Source organism: Peromyscus maniculatus, chromosome 1 (assembly GCF_049852395.1).
Source record: "Peromyscus maniculatus bairdii isolate BWxNUB_F1_BW_parent chromosome 1, HU_Pman_BW_mat_3.1, whole genome shotgun sequence".
Lineage (NCBI taxonomy): Eukaryota > Metazoa > Chordata > Mammalia > Rodentia > Cricetidae > Peromyscus > Peromyscus maniculatus.
Window position 1 is genome coordinate 20721786 of NC_134852.1, and position 24179 is coordinate 20745964.

Here is a 24179-nt window from a genome sequence, read left to right on the forward strand (position 1 = left end):
GGGGAGGGGTTTCTTCAGCATTTCAGTCCACGAGTAACAGTATCCTAACAGGCAAAGTGTTCTCTCACTGTCAACATAGAATGAACTGCTGCTGGAGGTCAACTTGGGCTTTAATTTGCATTAGCACTTACATGCATAGTAGTCCAAGTTGTTGACCTCATGACTTTAAAAAGTAACTCTAAAAAAGTAAAATGGCCCTTCTTGGAAGACTAAAGAAAGACATCCAGCCACAGTTGTAAAAAGTCTCATCAAAACCATATACCCTTTTATGAATCACACCTCAATTAAAAAAAAAGTAGCCCCAAATAAGAAGCAGCTCTGAAAAAGAAAATATAACTTAAGATATTTGAAAAAAACAAGGTGAATACAGGTTCAAAAATAATTAAGATACATTTTCCTAAGGCTACCTAGAATTAGGCTTTAAAGAATTCTACCATTTCAAGTTTACCACTAGTTACTAGATACCTATTTACAAACAAGATGTTCACTTTTTTTGTTCCTTTATCAAGAGAAAAATCTACCTTCAGACTATGAGGGTGGTGATGGGGAAGGACTAGAAAACAAGATTCAAACAATCCCATGCAAATATCACATTTTTCAAACGGAAGAACTCCAAACTGCACTAGAAGTTCCAATCACTAAGACACTTTCCATTGAAATGATTTAAGTTCAACTACATGGCACCAAGGTTTAGGCCTAATATAGGCCTGACAACCAAGTCCTTGTTTTCTGGAAGAAAGGCCTCAAAAGTCCCACTCAATTCCACATAACAATACTTCAAAGATCAATTAGGTTTTCATTTCCTTAATATTTTTGTTTTTGACTTCTAATCTTAAAGACTAGATTAAAACTTAGATCATTTCCCAGAAGGCATTGCTTCCCTTTGCTCTATGAAGAGTCCACCAAGACCTCTTTCTCAAAACCATCTAGCCCCCAGCCTCCAGCCTGTGCTTGTGATGCACCTCTCTCAACATCCATCCTGCCTTTCTTCACTGCACTGCACAAACTAACAGATTAAGTATCTGTTTTCTTACATTAACTCCCTAGGATTTGCTAAGGTTTTTGCAAGTCACTAGGTAACACATACAGTCCTAAGGAAATAATGCCACTTAAAAATCAGCACTGGGCACTAATTAAAGCGAGCTTGTGTGTGTCCACTGCCTTAAACTAAAAGTGAGGCATTGCTTACAAACTGGGACGAGCCGCCCTCCACCGGCCGGCTCACCACTCCTGCCCATCGGCTGCTTTTCCAAGGAAGTATACATTAACCAGATGACGATTGAGGCACCTGCTGCAATCCTCTTCCCTTCTGAAAGACTGATCACAGAAAACACAAACAAACTCTCCCTCGGTCATTCCAACTGCCAACCCCTCCTTCCCACCTTCCGAACCTGCTTCCTGTGGCACTGGCCGAGCCCCACGCAGCCCAGAATCATCACTTCCCTCAGACATACCATCACTCAAGTCACTTCCGTCATGGCTGTGGACACTCCCGTCCTCATCAATGTCCGGTGACTTGTCCTCAGCCAAAGTGATAGGAGGCGAGGCCGCCACGGTTGGCTATGGGACAGGAGGCAATGGCGACGCCGGTTTGGGTGCTGAGGCTTTCACAGGGACACTGTCTGGGTTCTGCTCAGTGTCCACTTCCATTTCACAAAGCCCAGCTGAACCAGTCTGACACTCAGCATGCAACGTTTCACCACCTGACCCACCTGAGTTTTGTTCCGAGGATAAGACACTGGTAGATTCCCTGGGAGCAGCAAGCGCAGCTAGACTCTTGCCAGCTTCCTCTGTTCCCACTTTCTTGTGAGGGGCCATTTTATCTCCTTCCCCATCAGAGCCAATTTCTTGGTCCTTAGGTGTCTCGTCTCCTCCCGAGCCTCCCCTTGGAAGATCCTGTGTGTGCCTGCTTCCCTTTAGAAGCTGGCTATCTCTAACAGGCACTAAGCCAACTTCAACAAGGACTTGCTCCCGCCGCACCACCTCACTCCGCATGCCCAACTTCTCCTTGGTACTCTCTTTTCAGGGAGAAGACCTTTTGGTGACTGGTTTCACTTGAAGAGGTGGCTCCATGGCAGCAGGAGGCTCTCCCTGAACAGATCCCATGTGAGGAGGCCCTGTCTGAGCAACCGCCACCTGAGCATGGTCCAAAGGACAAAGCAGCCTCTTCTGACAATGTCCCCGCTGAGACTCCATGGGAGGAGGTGGCTCCATCTGATCAGGCTCCATGGGAGGAGGAGGCTCCCTCTGAGCAGGCTCCATGGGAGGAGGAGGCTCCATCTGATCAGGCTCCATGGGAGGAGGCTGTTCCATCTGAGTAAACTCCATGGGAAGAGGCTGCTCCATCCCTGGAGGCTCCGTGGGAGGAGGCGGCTCCCTCTGAGGAGGCTCCAGGGGAGAAGGCAGTTCCCTCTGAGCAGGCTCCAGGGGAGGAGGTGGCTCCCTCTGACTCCTCTGCTCCATCTGAGCAGGCCCAGTCTGAGCAATATCCATGGGAGAAGGAAGCCCGGGCTGAGTAGAGCCTATAGGGGTGACCACCACCTAAGTGAGCCTAGGACCGGAAGAGACCTCCTCCTGAGCCAGCTCCATGGAAGGAGGCTCTGCCGGAGCCGTCTCCTTCTGCGTCTCCTGAGCAGGTCTGCTGCCCTTCTCACTTGACTTACCTTTTTGAGGTTTCTTCTTTGCACCTTTTTTAATGGAAGTATTTTGCTTTTTATTGACCCCCTTAGTCTCCTCTATCTTGCTGTCATCTTTTGGCACCTCGGCACTATTTTTGGATTTGCTTTCCATCTTTTTTTTTTTCTTTTTTGTCACTGGTTCCTCGTTCACAGGCTCATCTGACGGATGGGCTTCAGCATCCACCTTTCTTTTGTTCTTCTTGGCTTTACTGACTTTTTCTTTATTATTTCCTGTATGTACATCTATGTGTTTCGTCACTGCTACCTTAGTCTCCGTCTCGGATTTCCGAGTTCTGGTAGTTACCTGGACCACTGAGGCATTGCCACAAGACTTCTTCTCTTTTGAAACATCCTTTTTTTCTAGATATTAGGATAGCTACGCCAGCTTGTTTCTTAGGTCCATTTGCTTGGAAAGCCTTTTCCCAGCCCTTTACTTGGAGGTAGTGTCTGTCTTTGAAGTTAAGGTGTGTTTTTTGTATGCAGCAGATGGATGGGTCCTGTTTTCTTATCCATTCTGTTAGCCTATATCTTTTTTTTTTTTTTTTGCTTCAAACTGTATGGCCGTGGCAGGCTTCTTGCTAACTGTTCTTATAGCTTAAATTAATCCATTTCCATAAATCTATACCTTGCCACGTGGCTGGTGGCTTACCGGCATCTTCACATGCTGCTGGTCATGGCAGCGGCTGGCTGTGTCTCTCTCAGCCTATGTCTTTTTATAGGTGAGTTGAGACTATTGATATTGATGGATATTAATGATCAGTGATTGTTAATTCCTGTTATTTTTTGTGGTTGTGTTGTGTTGTCCTTCTGTGGTGTATGTTGGTGTGGGATTATCTATTGCTTGATTTTTCATGGATGTGTTTAGCTTCTTTGGGTTGAATTTTCCCTTCTAGTGCTTTCTGTAGGGCTGGGTTTGTGGACAGGTATTGATTAAATCTGGTTTTTTTTTTTTTTTTTTTTTTTTTTTTTGGTTTTTCGAGACAGGGTTTCTATGTGTAGCTTTGCGCCTTTCCTGGAGCTCACTTGGTAGCCCAGGCTGGCCTCGAACTCACAGAGATCCGCCTGGCTCTGCCTCCCGAGTGCTGGGATTAAAGGCGTGCGCCACCAACGCCCGGCGATTAAATCTGGTTTTATCCTGGAATATTTTGTTTACTCCACCTATGGTGATTGAGAGTTTTGCTGGGTATAATAGTCTGGGTTGGCATCCGTGGTCTCTTAGTGTCTGCATGAGATTTGTCCATGATCTTCTAGCTTTCATAGTCTCTATTGAGTAGTCTGGTGTTATTCTGATGGGTTTGCCTTGGTCTTTTTCCTTTGCGGCTCTTAATATTTGTTCTTTGTTCTCTGTGTTTAGTGTTTTGATTATTATGTGGCGAGGGGACTTTTTTTTTGGATCCAGCCTGTTCGGTGTTCTGTAAGCTTCTTGTATCTTCATAAGTATTTCTTTCTTTAGGTTAGGAAAGTTTTCTTCTATGATTTTGTTGAATATATTTTCTGTGCCTTTGAGTTGGTATTCTTCTCCTCCTTCTATCCCTATTATTCTTAGGTTTGGTCTTTTCATGGTGTCCCAAATTTCCTGGACGTTTTGTGTTAGGACTTTTTTGTCTTTAGTGTTTTCTTTGACTGACAAATCTATTTTCTCTATCGCGTCTTCAGTGTCAGAGATTCTCTGTTCCATCTCTTGCAGTCGGTTGGTTATGCTTGCTTCTGTAGTTCCTGTTCGTTTAGTCAGGATTTCTATTTCCAGCATTCCCTCAGCATGTGTTTTCTTTATTGTCTCAAATTCATTTTTCAGATCTTGGAATGTTTCTTTCATCTGTTTAATTGCTTTTTCTTGGCTTGATTTGATTTCTTCCCATTTTTTTGTTCGTTTTTTCTTCCATTTCTTTAAGGGAGTTTTTTATTTCCTCTTTAATGGAGTTTCTCATTTCCTCTTTAAGTAAAGTTTTTATTTCCTCTTTAAGGTAGTTTTTCACTTCCTCTTTAAGGAAAGTTTTTATTTCCTCTTTAAGGTAGTTTTTCATTTCCTCTTTAAGGAAAGTTTTTATTTCCTCTTTGAGGGAATGTTTTATTTCTTCTTTAAGGGCCTCTATCATCTTCTTAAAGTCATTTTTAGGGTTGATTTCTTCTGTTTCTTCTGTCATGGTATGTTTAGGTCTTGCAGGTGTAGAATCACTAGGTTCTGATGTTGCCATATAGGTCTTTATGTTGTTGCCTGTATTTTTGCACTGGCGTCTACTCATCTTTTCCTCTGTGCGGTGCAGGTGGTGTCTGTGTCTGAGAGTGCTTCTCTTGTTCTAATTTTTAGTCTTGGTTTAGTAGGGGTTCTTGGTTAAATTGGTGCTGTTGGGCTGTTTCTTCAGGGACAGCTGATTTCAGTCAGTGAATTATATACTTATGATTCTGGTGATCTGGTTTAGTGGCTGGGTAGTGCCTTCTTCTATGTTCCCTGGTCACATTCTGTTCATTTGTCAACTCCTCAGCTGATCTTGTTTCTTCAGACTTCAAACTGTAGGCATCTGAATCCTTTCCCAGATGGGTTTCAGCTGAGCAGGATAGTCTCACCAACACTTCCAAGTTGTTGGGTTTCACAGGATCAGCAGTTGGGCCCTGGGTTGTCCCCAGACGGAGTGACCAGACTCGCCCTGGTTCTAACCCATGGAGATAGCCTCTTCCCCAGGAGTTGGGGCTAGGGCCATCCCCGTTCCAAGCTGTGTCCGCCCGTCTCCGTCCTGGGCCTGTCCACCCCCACGGCCCGCCGCCACAGGCCCACCTGCGTCCGCTTGTCTCTGCCTCCGGACCTGTATGTCCCTGTCAGCTGCCGCTGGGTCTGTCTGCCTCAGTGGGCCGCCAATGGGCCTGTATGTCTCTGCCAGCTGCCGCTGCGGGCCCACCTACCTCTGGGCCCATCCACCTCTGTGGGCCACCACCGGGCCTGCACGTCCCTGTCGGCCGCCGCCACCAGGCCCGTCCACCTCTGCGAGTCGCCGCCGCGGACCCACCTGCGTCTGCCTGTCTCCGCTGCGTGGCCCATGTACTTCTGTGGGCTACCGCCAGGCCTGAATGTCTCTGCCGGCCGCAGATTAGGATAAATTTTTGTAAGATGATAAATTCCCAAGGTTGTAAAGATATGTTCAGGTAAACAGAAACTGAGTTACAGATTTTTGTCTAACTACTTAGGCCTTTGCTGATTTTTCAACACTGAGCTTCTAGAAAATTTTAGATAAGAAACAAAATGTTTGATAACACGGCAGTATTTGTTAAACCTAAATTTATGAAGTTCTACTCAGATTAACAAAACTCTATTTAGAGATTTATGTCTAACCAGTAACATCTTTGTTCTGTTGAATACTAGGCTTTAAGAATATGTTAAATGGTAAAACATCTTTAGCGAACTTCTGCCCCCTAGGGTTTTCCCATTGTGCTCTAAGCCTGTAGACCTCCTCCCTCCTTCAATAAACAGTACTCAGTATTAAAAAAAAAAAGAATATGTTAAATGATGAGAAGCAAGTGTTTGTTTGGTAAATAAAAGATGTTTGATGTGTAAGGTTAATAAATTCTTAACATCTACTCAGGCTAGTGGAAACTATCTTGAAATTACTTATCTAGCCTGTTTTCCTTTGCAGCTTGATGTGGGTGCTGGGAACTGAGTTCAGTTCCTCTGCAAGAGCAGTATGTGCTCTTAATCTCTTACCTACTACTGCAACCCATATGTATGTATTTCCTCATTTGTGGAGGTACAGTTGAGCACATGTGGAGATCAGAGGACAACTTGTTGGAGTTGCTTATGGGTCCTGTGTGCCCCCATCCATTGAGCCATGTTGGCAGCCCAACACTCAATATTTCATAATGTGTGAATATAGTAATTCTTTTTTTTCAAAATACAATAATAATTTAATGGCATTCAAAAGTCTGTACGGATATCAATTTTCCTTTTTGAAAAGAATTTTTTTTGGCACCACACGCATGCAGTTCCTGTGGTGGCCAGAAGAGGGCAAGGATCCCTGGAGCTGAACTCAACAGCCAGTTGTCAGTGGCTGTATAGGTGCTGGGAACTGTACCCAGGTCCTCTGGAAGAGCAGCGAGTGCTCTTAACTTAGTGAATATTTCTAATGTACCACTCATTGATACATGCATGTACGACTCTCAGAGAAGACAGTAGGCCCTTGCCCTCAGAAAACCTGGTGCCAGAAATCACAGAAAAATATCAACCTGTGGTATTGATCACATGCAAGCTGCCTGCTAACTATCCCCATGAATGACCAGAGAAACACTTTCTACTAATCACATTTGGCTTAGGACATTGATCCACATACATTAATGTATCTAAAACAATGAGATATGTATGATTTAACCTTGAACAGCTTGAACCCTGATTTGTTATCCATAGACCTGAACTCATATAACTCCAAAATTCATTTTACTCTGTCTTGTTGCCTGACAAATCTTGCTTTGACTAAGCATAAAATTATAAACATGTATATCAAACTGAAAATTTTTACATACAATGACTTATAAATGACTTACTGGAGCTATGAAAGTTTTAGACTGAACAGCAACATTCTGAGCTCTAACTCATGAAATTGTGTACAAATGAAGTACTTCTGGATTTTGTCCTGTGGAGGTACCATGCCCTTTGCAAATTTGGAAAGCAATACCCAGAATTCATGCTTTATAGTAGCTGTTACACAGAGGTGAGTTTCCAGTTTGGTCATAATGTTTTTACAGTCGACATATCAAATATATTATAACCCTGGATACAGCAAAATAATCAACTGAGTGTCTAGGGTTGAGCCCCATGCTGGGCACCAAGATGAGACTGGATAGCTGGTGAGTTATTTTTCTCTGTGATTAAAGAATGTAAGGGAGGAAAGAGTTCCAGGGAAAGTGAAAGAAAGGTTTATTGGCATTGTAAAATATTTTTTGGTAGAGAAGGGATCCAATATATGGAGACAGTTGACTCTAGAGGGATCCCAGGTTTTTCTTAAAGTACCTCTGGCTTCTGGAGACCTCCCTTCTCTATTGGCCCTGAAATATTCATGTACCCCCTTTAGCATAGAAATTTGAGTTGGCCATGAGTCAGTCAATTCTCCCATGCATGCTCACAGCACGTAAAGAGCTGTATACAGTAGAGGTCTCTATCTAGAGGTGTGGGTGTAGAAAGAACTGGTTGGTTGGTTGGGTTAGGGTGGGGCCTAACCATTCGTCATTTGTAGTGTAACAGGAAGAAAAACCATATCAGATGAAGGCAAAAGGAAACTTATTGCAAGGGAAGAGGTGGGTGACTCTCCTCTTTTTCTTCTTTCCTCAAGACCAGACGTGTATTTAAGAAAAAAAAACGTGATTCATTCTCAGGAGGATCCTATTCCTAACTGCCTTGTATTCTGATTTCATCCAACTCTGATAAATGAAGTCCATATAAAGAGATTATGAAGACTACATTTCAACACATATGATCCAATGAGACCTTCATTCAAATAAATGATGAAAACTACCAAAAAAGTGTAGAAGAGCAGTACAAGGCATTGCAAGAAGTATTTGTCAGGTGGATCCAGTCACTGCAGTTGTACTAGGTTGTAAAGGAAAAGGAAAAACTACTTTCTTAAGAAAAGCAATGTTGGACTGGGCATCAGGAAACTTATGACAGAATAGATTTCTTTATCTCTCTCATCACACTTAACAATATCAGAGAGTTGAGCTTAGCTCAGCTTATGTTAACTAAGTTGTCTGAGTCTTCAGAGACACTGGAAGATATCTGATCTGATCCAAAGAGAATCTTGTTTATCCTGGAGGGACTTGAATACCTGAAATTTGACTTGGAACTCAGGACAAACTTGTGCAATGACTGGGGGAAGATGCTGCCGACACAAATTGTCTTCAGCAGTTTGCTACAGGAAGTAATGCTCCCAGAATCCTCTCTGCTTATTGAATTGGGAAACCCAAGTGTACCAAAAAATCTATCCCTTGCTGCGGTATCCAAGGGAGATAACTATTCATGGATTCACTGACGAGACCACAAAGTTCTATTGTATGCGCTTCTTCGCCAGTTACTAGAAAGGCTTACAAGTCTTTGATTATTTAAAAACAAGTCAACAATTACTCACTTTATGCAGAGATCCTTATATATGCTGGGTGTCCTGTAGTATTTTAAAGTAGCAATGAGACAGGGGAGAGGAAATAAGCTTAGTTGATGTAACAGATTTGATTATCTACACAAGCTTTATAGTGAGCTCATTCAGATCAGTGTATGCCAACTGCCCACCTAATCAGAACAGAGCACCATCAAAGACCCTGTGTACCTTGGCTGCAGAGGCAATGTGTAAACAGGTATTTGTGTTCAAGTGTGAGGATCTCAGGAAGAATGAAATATTGGAATCTGAGGAGGCAGTGTGGCTGGGAATGAATTTTCTCTGTACTCAAGGAGACAACTTCATGCTTTCCCATCCTATACTACAGTCGTATTTTGCTGCCCTGTTATATTTCCTCAGACAAGAGAGAGACACAGCTCACTCTGTCATTGGAGCCTGCCCCAACTTCTAAGAGAAGTTTATGCTCATGGCCAAACCATATGGCTCCTGACAGGGCTATTTGTGTTTGGAATTGCCACTGAAAAAGTCACTGACATACTGAAACCACACTATGGTTTTATACCATCCAAAGAGATAAAACAGGAAATCCTCAAATGCTTTAGTAGTTTGAGTCAAGCAGAGTGTAATGAGAAACTGATGAATGCCCAGAGTTTGTTTGAGAGCCTACTTGACAACCAGGAAGAAAGCTTTGAAACAGATGTGATGGATCTATTTGACGAAATGACTGTTGATATTAGTAATGTTGATGCACTGTCAGAGGCTACATATGGTCTGCTGAAATCTCAAAAATTATAGAAACTTCATCTGCATATACAACACAGTATTTTCAGAAATCTATATCCCAGAAGATGTTAACTTAGAAGACCTTGAATACAACAAAAGGTAAGCACAACTCTGAAGATTGTCTTCAGTTCTTCCAGCTTTGCCTTAGCATCCATGCATAATTTTATACATGTGTTTGTGTGCATGCTGTATCCATATGAATTTGTGAACAAGTCAGAGGAAGATGTGGGGTGGCTTTCTTTGTTGTCCTCTGCCTTCACCCTTTGAGAGAGTCTCTCACCACCCTTGAAGCTGGCCAACAGAATACCAGGGTCTACCTGTCTCCCTCTTCTAATGTTGGGGCAACAGCCTCAAGCCACCATCCTCAGCTTTTTACGTCAGTGCTGTGGATCTGAACTCAGGTCCTCACACTTGCACAGCATACACTCCCACCCACTGATCCCTCTCTCCAGCATGGCATTTCCTAAGTTCTTACACATCTATGCTTGAGTGTTTAGATGGCATAGTCAGGAAGCCTATCTGTTGAGTCTTGGCACTGTTGTTTGAAGCTATGTGGCCCTGGAAAGTTGTGTCTTGAGTTCCTCCATTTATACAAAGAACAAACTTGTGACAAGGCCAGTTGTGAGGTGGAAATGTGAGCCAGCTTTGTTGCAGTGTCTGGCTCTTTTCCTTCATCCATAGAGTGTTTAGTGTCCTGGTGACTACACTGGAGAAGATTCTGGGAACTCGTGTCTGGTTTGAGGCTGTGCTCATGCTACATTGCTCTAGTTGCCTTGCTTTGCATTGGCTTTAGGCTGCTAGCTCATACTTGATCTTTCAAATGTGTAGCATCTTTGATGATATCATTGGGTGTAGTTTACTATTCATTCAGGAGTCCCAAATATCTACCTGAATTCACATAGAAATCATGTTTTCTCACTTCAAGAGGAGACCCTAGAGAACAGAGAAGGCTGGGTATCTTCAACAGTGATATATACCTATTAACAATGAGTCTCCCAAAGACTCAATCTAGTTCACCTCATCTCAAGCCATGCTTCTTTATTATTATTTTTATTCAATGTATTCATTCACAATTTCATACCTATAGGTAATGCATTCTGGTTACTCTCACCTTCTACTCCATTCTGTTCCCCTTCCACCCCATCACACTAACTTCTTTATGAGCTTCTTTCTCACATTCATGTCTTTTTGTTGTGTCAGCTGTTGAGTTTAACGAGGGCTATCAGTGTGTGTATGGGTTTGGAACTGTGCATTAGACCCTGGTGGACTGACTTGTGGGTACAAAACTGGAGATGGCTGCTCCTCCCTGAGAATCCACCAGTAGTCATGTTAGCAGGGAGGGGTAGAGCTGTGTGAGTCTCTCCCCAGCTTCTGATTGACTGGTAACAGGCCCGGTCTCGTGAAGGCAGTGGAGGTATCCATAGCTCTTATGGGATTAAGACCACAATGGCTACACCATGCCCAGAAGATGGTATTTTGTAGCCCACAGGGCCCTCTCTCTCCTCTCTGTCTCTGTCTCTTGGTGCTCCTTTTTCTTTTTTAAAAAGATTTATTTATTTTTATTTAATGCATATAAGTGTTTTGCCTGCATGTATGTCTATGTACCATGTGTGCCTCGTTGAGGGGGTTGGGAGTGATCTGCCTATCTTAGGAATGTCTCAAATTGAATTCAGGCACCAGAGAATAATGATGTGTTATCTCATTGCAGAAATGCAATAAGATATTAGAGTATGTTGTGCAAAATTTTCCAGGACTTGCAGGTGTTGGATCTGGACAGGTGTAATTTCAATGAAACTGCCATTAAGCATCTCTGTGACTTGATGTATCCATCTTCTAAGAATCCTCTGACTGTGTTTAAGCTTCAAAGCTTGTCATAAGTTTCATAGGCATCCATTCTTTAAGTAGATAGAAGATATTCTATCTCCTCCTTGAGGAGACTAATGCATAAATAAACGCAGAACTAAATCCAAAGTAGCAAAAGCAATAGCCAAGAGCCACATATCTGAGGTTCTTCTTTTTTCTTTCTTTTCTCTCTCTCTCTCTCTCTCTCTCTCTCTCTCTCTCTCTCTCTCTCTCTCTCTCTTTCTCTCTCTTTCTTTCTTTGTTTCTTTTTTAGCAGAACCGAAGTTTATTGAGACTAATGTCCATGCGTGTATAAATTCACTGCTTTCAAGGCTGGTACAATGTTTGCTTGTTTCCTGCAGCACTTAATATTTCTCTACCAAACTTGGAAAATGGGCCACAGACATGGTCTAATAAGGTGGATGAAACAACTGGAGAAGGTCCTAGTTGTAAGGGAGAGACACTAAATGCTAAGCAGCACACTGTCTTCAAAAGCGGCATACCATTTTTACTTTGTAGTAATTTGGCTTTCTTTGTAGGTAAGCATTGACACAGGCATGGAGAAAGGCTTGACTGATACAGAAAAAAATCCTATATGGTTATTTCGATAAGAATTCCCTCCCTGCACATCATTAAGTTCCTTGCAATATTGAACATTATCAAAAGTACAATAGGGGTACAGCTCTGTGGTAGGACATGTACTTATTAGAACACAATTCCTGGCTTGATTCCCAGCACCAAAACAAAACACACACACACACACACACACACACACACACACACACACACACACAAACTTCCAAAACGAACAGCAAAAATTACAGTAGCAACTTAGATGAAATGTAGCAAGAGAGATTCAATTGGTCTTTCAGACTAGGAAATGGAGCTGTCAGTGCTTTGGGTATGAAATCTACCATGTGTCTGGAAAGTCATTCTGTACTTTAGGAGCAAGAACATAGGATATGAAAACTTTGTCACTCCAAGTTCTGGCTGAATTCATGGGCTGTGCCACCTTTGTTCCATTTACTGACAAATTTCCATTTTGTGAAGGAATGAAACCTTATAGCACATTTTGGATATAAAGACAGGGCAGTGTAACTTAAAAAAAACTCTGGAGACTGTCGCATTTATATTTGGTTTTAACAGCTATTTTATATGTGAGCAGTTGCATTGGTTACTGATTTTGTAAAATGCTGAGTGGTCATGTGCTTATGTTATGAATACATCAATGTGAACTATTAGTGTAATTAAAGTGATGAGTTCTGTAACAACTGCAATGTGCAGTAAACAAATCGCTAAAGGGATGGTTTAACATTTTTCTCATGAGGTAAAGAAGCCCATGAAAAAAATTCCTGACTGGCAATTCTTAAATCGGAAAACTCAATTTGTATAAGATAAAAAATGAGTGAGACAATTCCCAAAGAGCTGTAAATCCAGATTCACTAAACTTGCTTACCTAATGCTGTCTTTCTAAACAGTGTTCCAATGAATAGATAGTTTTATTTCCTGAAGGTGTTCTGTTAAAAATGTCACAAAGTTGGGCATGGACCATATGAAATGAGAAATCCGCCATGTGTCTTTAGGAACAGTACTGGTCCCACTTCTGCACCACTTGTGAGGCCCAGGTGCCCCCTCTAGTGGTGCCATCAAGGATGGCACAATTTGTGGCCTACTTCTTAGGACCTTAGTCAACAAACAAGGTAAGAGGCCAGATAGCAAATATTTTAACTTTGCAGGCAATACATTCCAGTCTGTCACAACTACTTGATTTCCTTTCGTAGTATGAGGCAGCCACAGGTAGGTCATAATGAAGATGTGGCTGTATTCTGATAAAACTTGGACTTCATAAGATTTGCATGCTACAACTGTCATTCTTTGGGCCATTTCCCCCAACCATTCAAAACATTAACGACCACTGTCAGCTTGTGAGCTGTACAGAACAGCCAACAGGTGAGACTCGACCTAAAAGTAACATTTGGTGAGCCCTTTCTACCTGGGAAGGAAATGCTATGTTGTCTGAAGTAGTGTTCTGGAGTGGAGCAGAGGCACTGGAGTAAAGACAGGAAGAAGTATCTACTTAGTGGCATCTGACTCAAAGGCCAGTCTATACAATGGCCTTGTTTAGTATTTTATTTTTCCCTGGGATAGTGGCAGCATGCACATATATATACACTGTGAAACTTGTTTTTCAAATTCTAGGTAAAAACAACATCAGTAACAAAATTATGAATACGTATTTACAAGTAAGACATTTTCCATTAGCATGACAATTTTCATGATAAATTAAAGTCAGCATAAAGGGACATGTGCAATTGTGCATAATAAAAACATTCAGACCATCTGTGTGCTGACAGCACTCCTACACTCCTCTGGGCATTAAATCTGACTTTAGAGCTTTTACTTCCTTTCCCTCACACATCCTTGTCATTGCTGAGAAATGAGACTGCAGGCAGCCGCAAGGTCTGGTCAGTCAGGTGTGTACTCTTTAGTGAGCATGCTGAACATTTGCCCCAACTTTGCTTTTGAAACAATCCACTAACCTGCTGAAGATCAAAGGACAAACCTGCATATTTACTGATTTGGCTACTATGCTTATGGGATAGACCTGTGTGTTTGCTGATTTGGCTACTATGCTTATGGAATAATAAATGTGTAAGTCACTGGTACATTTTCATATTGCTCCATACATAATTATCTACCACATGTCAATTCTATAAACATTCCCAGTAGCATGTAAGGTGATACACATATGGATCCTTGTTCTGTTATACGAGTATATCACCACTTAACAAACAGAAAAGCAGCAGTGACTCTCCTAACAGCAAAGGTTTTCTTAACATGATGACACCACTTCTGTTTGGTTCATAGAGAAGCAGCCCCACTTCTAGAGTGGAAGGACAACATCCTCTCTTTACCATGAGAGCTCTGTGGACACCTTCATCCCTTCCACACATCAGTCAACAGCAGAGTTTGGCTTCGACATCCTAACTAGAAATGTGTACTATTGGCCATCTGTTCTGATGGTTAGCAACTACTGCAATCTCACTCAACTTGTGCTTTTATTCTTCTTTGGAATGGCAGTTCCAGGACTCACTAAATAGAGTACTAACAAATGAGAATGTCAGCCTTCTAGAAGTAACATATCCATCTACTGTAGAACAAGTCCAACTTTTTCCGAGTCCGTCCCTGGACACCTCCAGTTGTACAAATAATACTGTAAATTCCCGTCTCCTATACCAAACTTGAGTTTTTCCAAGAAGGTTTTATTTCCCATCAAGTCTAGTGCATTGAATACATCAAATCCTTTCAACTTGGCTATAATGAGCGCATCATTCGTGAGGTACAGCAGGGGTGTCTATGTGTGAATGTTGTAGAAGGAATAGACAGCCTTGAGGCTCTTGTGAGCTGGGTGGTGCATAACCGTGGAGGGGAGTGTGTAGAAACTCAGGAAATCAGTCAGCTTCCCACTGGGACTCTCCACCACAAATGTGTTAATGATGTGCTCCCGGGGGAGGAACCAGTGGGCCACTTCCTCTTCATCCATCACTGGAGCTAGATGAAACTGCTTCAAGCAGCTGTTGATGAGTTCTCGGACTGCTGTGACATCTTTCGGTTCCATTGGTCTCAAGCCTGAAGTCTTTGTAACATCCAGAAGTCTGTACAGCTTCATCGTTCTCTGTAAGGTCATGTTTCTACTCAAGTGAGAAAATTTCACCTCTACCAGTTTCCTGGCGTTTAGGGATCGGTGCCAATACCTGCATGTGGCCACAGGCTTAGGAAGAACCACTCCGGCAGTATACACACCCTGAAAGATTCCTTCTAGGTTCACTCTTCTAGTTATTTATCGAATTAACACTTGGGCTATACGTTTTGATCTCGGTTTCTTATGGACACAAAGAAAGTTGATTTCTACCATCCTCTTCACACTGTCATAAATTCGGATGTTTGCTGGAATGGCACTTATGAAACCTACTAGCTTTTTATTTGAAGACACTCGGACCCTACAGTGCCATTGCAGAAGCCAGCCTGGGGGACGCAGAGCCCACAAGAGAAACTCAGGCTAATAGTCGAAGAGGAACATACTGTCATCATCTTCCACATAATTCTCATTCAGCAATGTGTACAACTCCTTCAGCACTTCAGCATTACTCAAGTCTAAAGTGTCCCACATAAAACCTTGTGGCAAAGAATGCGGTTCCTGGCGGATATTGTCCTTGTCTGGTTCAATTGCACCATGATATGTTATGACTTCATTCAATTTGGGCACTGGCTGTGTGTCCCAGAACTGGTATCTGCGCTTTGTGGCCTCATCAATGTTCCTGGCTGGGCCTTGGCATGAAGAGAGCAGCTCCATTGCTCTCTGGATGTCCTGTAGCTTCTGAATAGGTATGGTGGGATTTCATGGCTGCTCCCGCTGAAATCTGCTGCCAGATGGCGTTGTGTTTTGAAGACTGCTGAATTTTAATCTCTTGGGAGTCAGATGCAGAGTCGGACTTGGTACCCCCAGAATTCGGCTTCTCCTTTTTTTCTCTTCTGTTTCTTCTTTTTATTTTTTGCTCCCAAATCCCCTCCAGGGCTTCCTTTGGCGTGTTCCGTCTCCTCCTCATTGTCTCCGACTATCTCGCACGTGTCCTGGTCGTCCAGCTCTAGGCTCTGCTGGCTGGCCGCAGACTCGCTGTCTTCCGCCATTGCGGCGGCTCTGAGCGGCTGGGGAGGTGGTGCTCTGAGCCCTGAGGTTTTTCTATATAGGGGTTTGTAAATGTTTATACATTGTGTGTGTGTGTGTGTGTGTGTGTGTGTGTGTGTGTGTGTGTGTGTGTGTGTGTGTGTGTGTGTATGTACACAGCCAACAGGAGTTGGTTATGTTCTAGAGACTGCAATGAATGTTAACTAAAAATCTAGTTTTTAAGGTTATTTTGATTGTGTCTATGTATGTGTGCACATGAATTGGGTTCTCTGGAGTGAGAGTTATAATAAATCATGAGCTTCCTGACATGGATAACTAGAATGCCCAAACAAGCATAGTTTGTGAGGCAAAGTGTGGAAGGGGATGTCTACAAGTTGCTTGGCCATGTACCCCCACATCCTGGTATAATTCGCCATTTGGCCTTATTGCACAGGTGTCCCTTCATGACTAACTTTGGAGATGGTGCATTATTTCACACTCTTCTTCCACTACCTCACCTGAAATCTGTGAACCTGTATGGCACCAATCTCTCCGATGATGTGGTTGAAAATATGTGCTCTGTGCCGAAATGCCCAGCATGCAGAGTGGAGGAACTACTGTAAGTCAGTGCATTGTCTACACTAAGCAGTTTCATTAAAATTACTTTTAAAATCACTTTTAAGGTTTATCTTTGAAAGTTCTGACTTGCATTTGCACATACTACACAAAATGAATTTCATTATGATAGTTTCTTTTTCTCTTTGTAAAAATGTGTGTGTGTGTGTGTGTGTGTGTGTGTGTGTGTGTGTGTGTGTGTCTGTATGTAGGTACCTTCAGAAGCCAAAGAGGGCTGTGAGCTATCTGATGTGGGTTCCTGAATTTGAACTCCAGTCCACTGTTGAAGCAGCAAGTGCTCTTACCTGCTGATCCGCTCTCCACCTCCCCCATGATGCCCTTTTGCCCATGTTTATAATGTACTTCGATCACATTCACTTGTGTGCTGTTGGTTCCCACTCCCTTCTGAAAAATTTCCCCTTGTATTTTGATGACTTCCTTTGTTTTCTGATGGCTTGAATACCAACATAATAGCATATCTGGATTGTATTACACTCATTACTTGGTGTGGGGGGCAGGGCACCTATGGAAATCAGAGGTCAGCATGCAGAGGCACCTTGTGAAAACTACCAGCAGAGAAACAATCTGTAAGTAAAACTTCCACATGGCCTTTGATGGAAGGCTAAGAAGAAAATGGGAGGCAGCCCTGCAACTGCAGGGCAATGTGGAAACAGCATGAGAATGAGTTGAAGTTGGCAGAGTACTGTTGCTCTTAAGCTACATGATTGATAGCTCAGAGTGAGTTTATCACCATTGGTGCTGTGGTATGGTGGCTCATGCTGAGAAACTTGCATTGCAGTCTTTTCCTCTGGCTGTGTACAGGAATTACAAACCTTTGTCATTTCGTGAGAGCTTGGTGATGGTGGCAGAATCACTTCTTCTGATATTTGGACTGTTGCCTTGATTCCTGACACAAAGCTTCCCACCTCTTGGCGTTCTCCAGGTGATAGGATCAACTTGCATTCTAATGAATGGTCTTTGGTGGGCAACTGCATAGTGACCAGTCCCCAGATGAACCAAGCTGGAACCATGTTCTGTAACTGTCATTCTCGTCCCCCATCCTCAGTGAGAATGTTAGTTTGGAGTTAGCCTATCATGTTTACATGATAAAGACTCCATTAAAAAAATCCCTAAAAGTTTGGAATATTTTCATCCTGCTTTGTATTAACTGTCACCTTGACTCAAAGAACAACATCTTGATTCAGTGATTGTCTTTATCAGATTGGGCATGTCTGTCAGGCATTATCCTGATGGTTAATTAATATATGAGGGTACAGTCTGCTATGAAGAGGCATTGTTCCCTTGTTGGGTGGTTCTGGTCTTTATAGGAAGTCTAGCTAACTAAGCAAGAAGCAGCTCCTTCATGATTCTTGCATCCGGGTTCCTGCTCTGACTTCCCCAGTGATGGACTGTGAGGTGGAAGTGTAAGCCAAACCATTTCCTCTCTAACCAGCTTTGGTCAAGTTGTTTTAGGACAGTGATGGGATGAAAGGAGAACCAGGGGTCTTCTAGTTTGGCAAATATATCCATATGGAGCACTCTACATCCATAAGGCAATGTTCACGTACTTGCGATCCTTCCAGATCTTACTCCATGCTCGTGATCTGTTTCTATTATCTTCCATCATATCTTTTGTATATACTAAACTGACAAGGGAGATAGCAAAACCCATAAGCTTTATAATCTCCTCTGTAATTAAGCACAAGGAGCAGGTTTTAATAATGTCAGAAGCAGAGGTCTAACACAATGGGCTTTCTAACTGATAACTGAAATCTAGAGGGGAGGGTCACTGTGATGGACTCAAGAGGTATGTGTGTGTGTGTGTGTGTGTGTGTGTGTGTGTGTGTATGTGTTACAGTGATATTGGTAATTAGACATACTGGATTACAGACCATATTTTAGTGATGGGGTCTATCTCTGCATTAAAGGGCAGGACTTCTACCCACTACATTCCAGTAACACTCTATCTCTCTGTTGGTTCTTGTGGCAACCCATAACCTCACCAGCATTTCCAAATGGATCCCAGAGAGTAAAAGTCACCCATATCTGAAAACCACTGGCTTGGGCTTATTCCCAATCAGTAGAACTCTGTAATTCACAATGATAGTCACAGAATTATACTTACGAATTAAATAAGCCTATGATGTAGGTGTGGACTGGTATGTACAGTATTAGAATCTGGGTCATTTGTTTGAACAATAGGTAGTCTTACATAGATCACCTGAAGATGTTATTCCTAACCTGTGACGTGTACCTCACATGTAGGTTGGGGAAATGTGACATCTCAAGTGAGGCTTGTGGCATGATTGCTACTTGCCTAATCTACTGCAAGGTGAAACATCTCTCATTGGTTGAAAATCCCTTGAAGAACAAAGGAGTGATGTTACTGTGTGAAATTCTGAAGCATCGAAGCTGTGTCCTGGAGACACTGATGTGAGTTGGTCTGGGAGAGTATGCCCTGGAGATATTGCAGAACCCTGCACATGGATGCAGCCATCATAAAAGTGATCAAATACCCACTAAGGAATGCATGAGGACAAGGGAAGTGTCACTAGACTCAGTCACTTGTCCATGCCTCAGTTGCCAAATCAGTAAGTGAAGCAAATGCAAACAGATACACCATGAGACCAACTTTAGACAAGGAATACTAGCTCTGAAATTCCCTATATATAATTTTTAGCTTAATGAATATGAATATTATGGGGTAAATGATGCCCCTGGAAAGAGATTGGATACCAGGCAAGAGGAGAATATAAATAAGAAAAAAATTCCTTTCAAAGGCAGAGCTTCCTCCATCTTACCTAAGTAACTGTAAACTATCTCCTGCCCTGAGGTTGAGGTTGGTTGCTCATGGTAGCAGAATACCAAACTAATATTGGGATCTAATTGCTAGCAATCCACGGAGTTTATTTAATGATCAAGGAATTTATTTGGGGGTTAACTCACAACCATAGGGGATTTATCGTAGGGTCTAGGAGAGCTGAGCTATGTCCCATGCTGAATGGCTTGGCCCAAGATCTCAACATCCAAACCACGAAGTAGCCAAGAGACAGATGCATATATACATCCTAGGTTTTACAAGTTCCCCAGTGGCAATGCCCCAGAGGCATGTTCCTCAAGGTCATAGGCAGGTGTAACAGCTACAGCTGCCTCACTAGGGTCAGTGCTTCAGGGCCTGGCTCAAACAGCTACCCACCACAGACTATTGTCCCAGGGAAGCCATAGTATATAACTTTATTGTTCCATCAATCAAAGGCCTTGGGATGGGGAATTACTAAAAGATACCTGGGTTCGTAGAAGAGAAAGATTATACAAACACAAAATTAGTTATGTCCTCTCTGTCCATGTATTCATGCAGTAGTATGTACCCATGCAGCTTACAGACATGAACATGAATATGAAATGTAAGAACAGTGAATATGGACCATTATGGAGACATCTATTTATGGAAGAAAACTAGTGCAGATTAAGTAGCTCTTTCATGAACTGCTTATGACTAGACCAGAAATGTTCCATGTTCCATTTAAATTTCCTTTGGAATATTTGCATATCATGAGTCTAGGTAATGGTCCCTAATTCCAAATATGAAATTTTTTTTTTTTTTTTGGTTTTTCGAGACAGGGTTTCTCTGTGTAGCTTTGCGCCTTTTCTGGAACTCACTTGGTAGCCCAGGCTGGCCTCGAACTCACAGACATCCGCCTGGCTCTGCCTCCCGAGTGCTGGGATTAAAGGCGTGCGCCACCAACGCCCGGCCCAAATATGAAATTTATTTGCATGATATATAAAATATGTGCACATGCCTTGGAGATAATTTTATATAATATTTTCAGTGCCATTCAATCTGGGCTGGATACATGAGAGCACTTGTGGAATTTTCAAACTGTGTACTATGTGAATGCATGAGCAGCAGAAGCCAGAAGAGGTCAATAACCCCCTGGAACTATGGTTACAGGAGACTTGTGAGTACCATGTAGGTGTTATGTGGGTGCTTAGAACTGAACCCCTGTGTCCTCTGCAAGATCAGCAAGTGATCTTAAATGCTGCACCATGTCTCCAGTCCTGATGTGAAACTTGTAAAAGAAAAGGAGAAAGATGCACTGCAAAAAGTTGAAACATATTTCAGGAGAGATAGGAAAAAATAACATTAGAAGACAAAATTATTCAGCTATTTAATTATTAGTTATTATCAAGTAGCTTGAATTAAATTACACATGGTGACTAGTAATTATAAAGAACTGCATTAAGCATGAGTTATTTCAAATATTATCTAGTCTTTAGAACACTAGCCTTTAACCCACACAAATAACAGGATGGGGAAAAATATTTAAAAGAAAATTGCAGGACTGGGCTGGGTAGTAGCTAAGTTGGTAAAACCCTTGCCACTCTAGCCTGATGCCCTGAGTTTGATCCCCAGAGCCTATGTGAAAAATCCAGGTGTGGTGACACACTGTAGAAGTGGAGACAGCAGGACCCCTAGGGCTCACTGGACAACCAGCCATGTCTAATAAATAAGTTCCAGAAAGTGAGAGACCCTGTCTCAAAGGAGGTGGGTGGTGTTCCAGAGTGTGACACCTGAGCTTGCCCTCTGACATCTACATACACCTGCACAGAGACATATACACACTCATGGACAACAAAAAGAAATTAAAAATGTAATGGAAGATATTTCACGAGGGCAGGATTCTGCAACATGGTGAATTTCTGATATAGGTGGAAGAATTAGTTGATTGTTTTGCAAGTAAGTTGACAAATCAGTCAATTTTGGAAACATTTGTGGTGATCTACAACCTCAGGTTTTCAAAACTTTTGTTTGAAAATGTTTCCATCATGTGTGTATACCCACACACATATGGAGGACAGAAGACACCTTGTGGAGGTTATTTCCTTCCATCATGTGGGATTGAACTAGGGTCCTCAGGCTTGGTGGCAAGGGCCTTTACCTGCATGTGGAGGCATCTCACCAGCCCATTTCAAAATTTCTTCATGCAAAGTGGAGATTCAGTATAGGGAGAACATGACAGTCTTTGCAGAGGCATGTGATGCTGTGACAATGAGTGAGCTGCTGATGTGTGACCCTCTTTGCAGGTTGTCGTGTTGCTGTCTCAGCTTCATTGCCTGTGGCCATCTCTCCAAAGGCCTCTTGTGCAACAAATACCTCTCTCTTCTTGACTTGGGGTCAAACGTCCTGGAAGATACTGGATTGAACTTTCTGTGTGAAGCTTTGAAGGACCCAAAGTGCACCCTTCAGGAGTTATGGTAGGGCTGTGTTCTCATCCATTATGGGGAATGTGGTTTTGGATGTTGGTGTTGAGGAGTAAGTAGGAGGGTAGAATTGTGTGAATGTCAGTGTCTCCACAGAGTCTGTGGTGAAGCCGACCACTCATGACCCATCTGTGGCTCAGCATTCCCATTCACTTGCTCTCAGCATTTTTGACCAGTTGTGAATCTGCATTAACCACTACCTATGGCGGAAATAAAAAGGGGGCTTCTTTGACCAAGGCTGTAAGTACAAATCTATGAGTATAAATGTAGACATTTAGATGGCAATTTCACAACATTCCCATTTAAGGGAACCACAGGAACCACAATAGCTTTCCCCCTAGGGTCTGTGGTCTCCTTCGCCATGGGATTTTGACAATGTTTACAGTAGTAGACACTAAGTCTCCCCTGTGGAACAGGCATCATAATCCAATAAAAAAATGATTGGCTAGTCCTATAACTACCAGGCTGGTGTTATACCACTAGGCACAACTTGGTTGGGCATTTTCATGTGTTCTGGAGACACCATTACCCATCTCGGGCGATTACAAACACTGCCTCACATATACATTACCCATAAATGTTTACTCCCAGTCTAGAGTCAAAAATGGTTCTGAAATTGATGTATGGATTTCTAAATCCAGGTTATGTTTCCTAACATTTCAATTGCATTTGAGAACTTATTCCATATGTGCAGGTTGATTATGTGAGGGCCTGTGAAGATGTTTTGAACATTCTGTGAGAAAAATGGCTTATGCCTCTGCTCTGTTGACTTAGGTCCTTTACTGGGGTTATAAAGAGTAATGTGCAGGCAAGGATGAGATGTTGAGAAGGGCTGGGGTGTGGACGCAGGGGTAAATCATGGTGAGAAGGCTGTGGTTGGGGCAGTATTGACTGAAGGGGAGGTTGGACAGGCAGGGGTTGAAGTGGGCAGCAGATCTAAAAGAGCCTGGCAGAGCTCTGTATTAACTCTTTTTTATTTTAAATATTTTGTTTTATAATTATTTTAATTTTACATGTCAGCCAGGGATTCCCCTGTCCTCCCTCCTCCCATCCTCCAGCCTTCTCCCCAATTCAACCCCCCATTCCCACCTCCTCCAAGGCAAGGTCTACCAGCCCAGCCTGGTAGAATCAGTTGAGGCAGGTCAAGTCTCCTCCTCCCTAAACCAAGGCTGAGCAAAGTGTCTCAGCATAGGCCCTAGGTTCCACAAAGCCAGCTCATGCACCTAGGACAGGTCCGGGTTCCACTGCCTGGGAGCCTCCTAAACAGTTTAAACTAATCAACTGTTTCACTTATCCAGAGGGCCTGGTTCAGTTCCATGGAGGCTCTTCAGCTATTGTTTCACAGGTCATGTGTTTCTGCTAGTTTGGCTATTTGTCCCTGTGCTTTTTCCAGTCATGGTCTTCATATCTCTTGCTCATATAATCCCTGCTCTCTCATGCTAATGGGACTCCTGGAGCTCTACCTGGGGCTTGGCTGTGAATCTCTACATCTGCTTTCATCAGTTACTGGATGAGAGTTCTATCATGACAGTTAGGGTGTTAGGCCATCTGATCACCAGAGTAGGTCAGCTCAGGCACTCTCTCGACCATTGCCAATAGTCTATAGTGGAAGTATCTCTGTGGATTTCTGGGGGCCTCTCTAGCACTCTGCTTTTTCCTATTCCCCTGGGGTCTTCATTTATCTTGGTATCTCTTTCCCTATTCTCCCACTCTGTTCCTGATCCAGCTGGGACCTCACACACTCCCCCAACCCTTGCCCTCCATTACCTCCCCACACCCAGTTTGCCAGAAGCTGTAAACAACCTAGATGCCCTTCAACTGAAGAATGGTTAAATAAAATGTGGTACATAAACACAATGGAGTACTACTCAGCAGAGAAAAACAATGACAACATGAGGTTTACAAGCAAATGGATGGAACTAGAAAATACCATCCTGAGTGAGGTAACCTAGACTCAGAAAGACAAACATGGTATGTACTCACTCATAAGTGGATACTAGATGTAAAGCAAAGGATAACCAGATTGTATTAACTCTTTATAGTTAAATGTGACATGACTTATGGTTATGGACATCAGGCAAAAAAAAAAAAAAAAAGCAGGCAGAGAAGGTGGAGAAAATTGAGGCAGCCAGCTGTACCCTATCAGAGAGACCTGTGTTCTGATCTCAATTTGTGAAATTCAAGGGGAACTAATGCCCAAAATCTAAGGGAAAATTTTCAAGAAAAAAATTAACCATGTAGTGT

General features: G+C 42.6%; 1 long non-coding RNA gene and 3 pseudogenes across 2 annotated transcripts in view; 2 read left to right on the top strand and 2 right to left on the bottom strand.

Moving 5' to 3' along the window:
- LOC143266763 (uncharacterized) overlaps window positions 1–24179 on the top strand; it is a 230770-nt gene that overhangs the window by 156698 nt on the left and 49893 nt on the right. The gene's annotated exons all lie outside the window — the stretch shown is intronic.
- On the bottom strand, window positions 1222–5712 carry LOC143269341 (RE1-silencing transcription factor pseudogene; annotated as a pseudogene).
- LOC143273122 (NACHT, LRR and PYD domains-containing protein 9A-like) lies at window positions 8087–22181 on the top strand (annotated as a pseudogene).
- Window positions 14433–16091, bottom strand: LOC143273095 (glycylpeptide N-tetradecanoyltransferase 2 pseudogene; annotated as a pseudogene).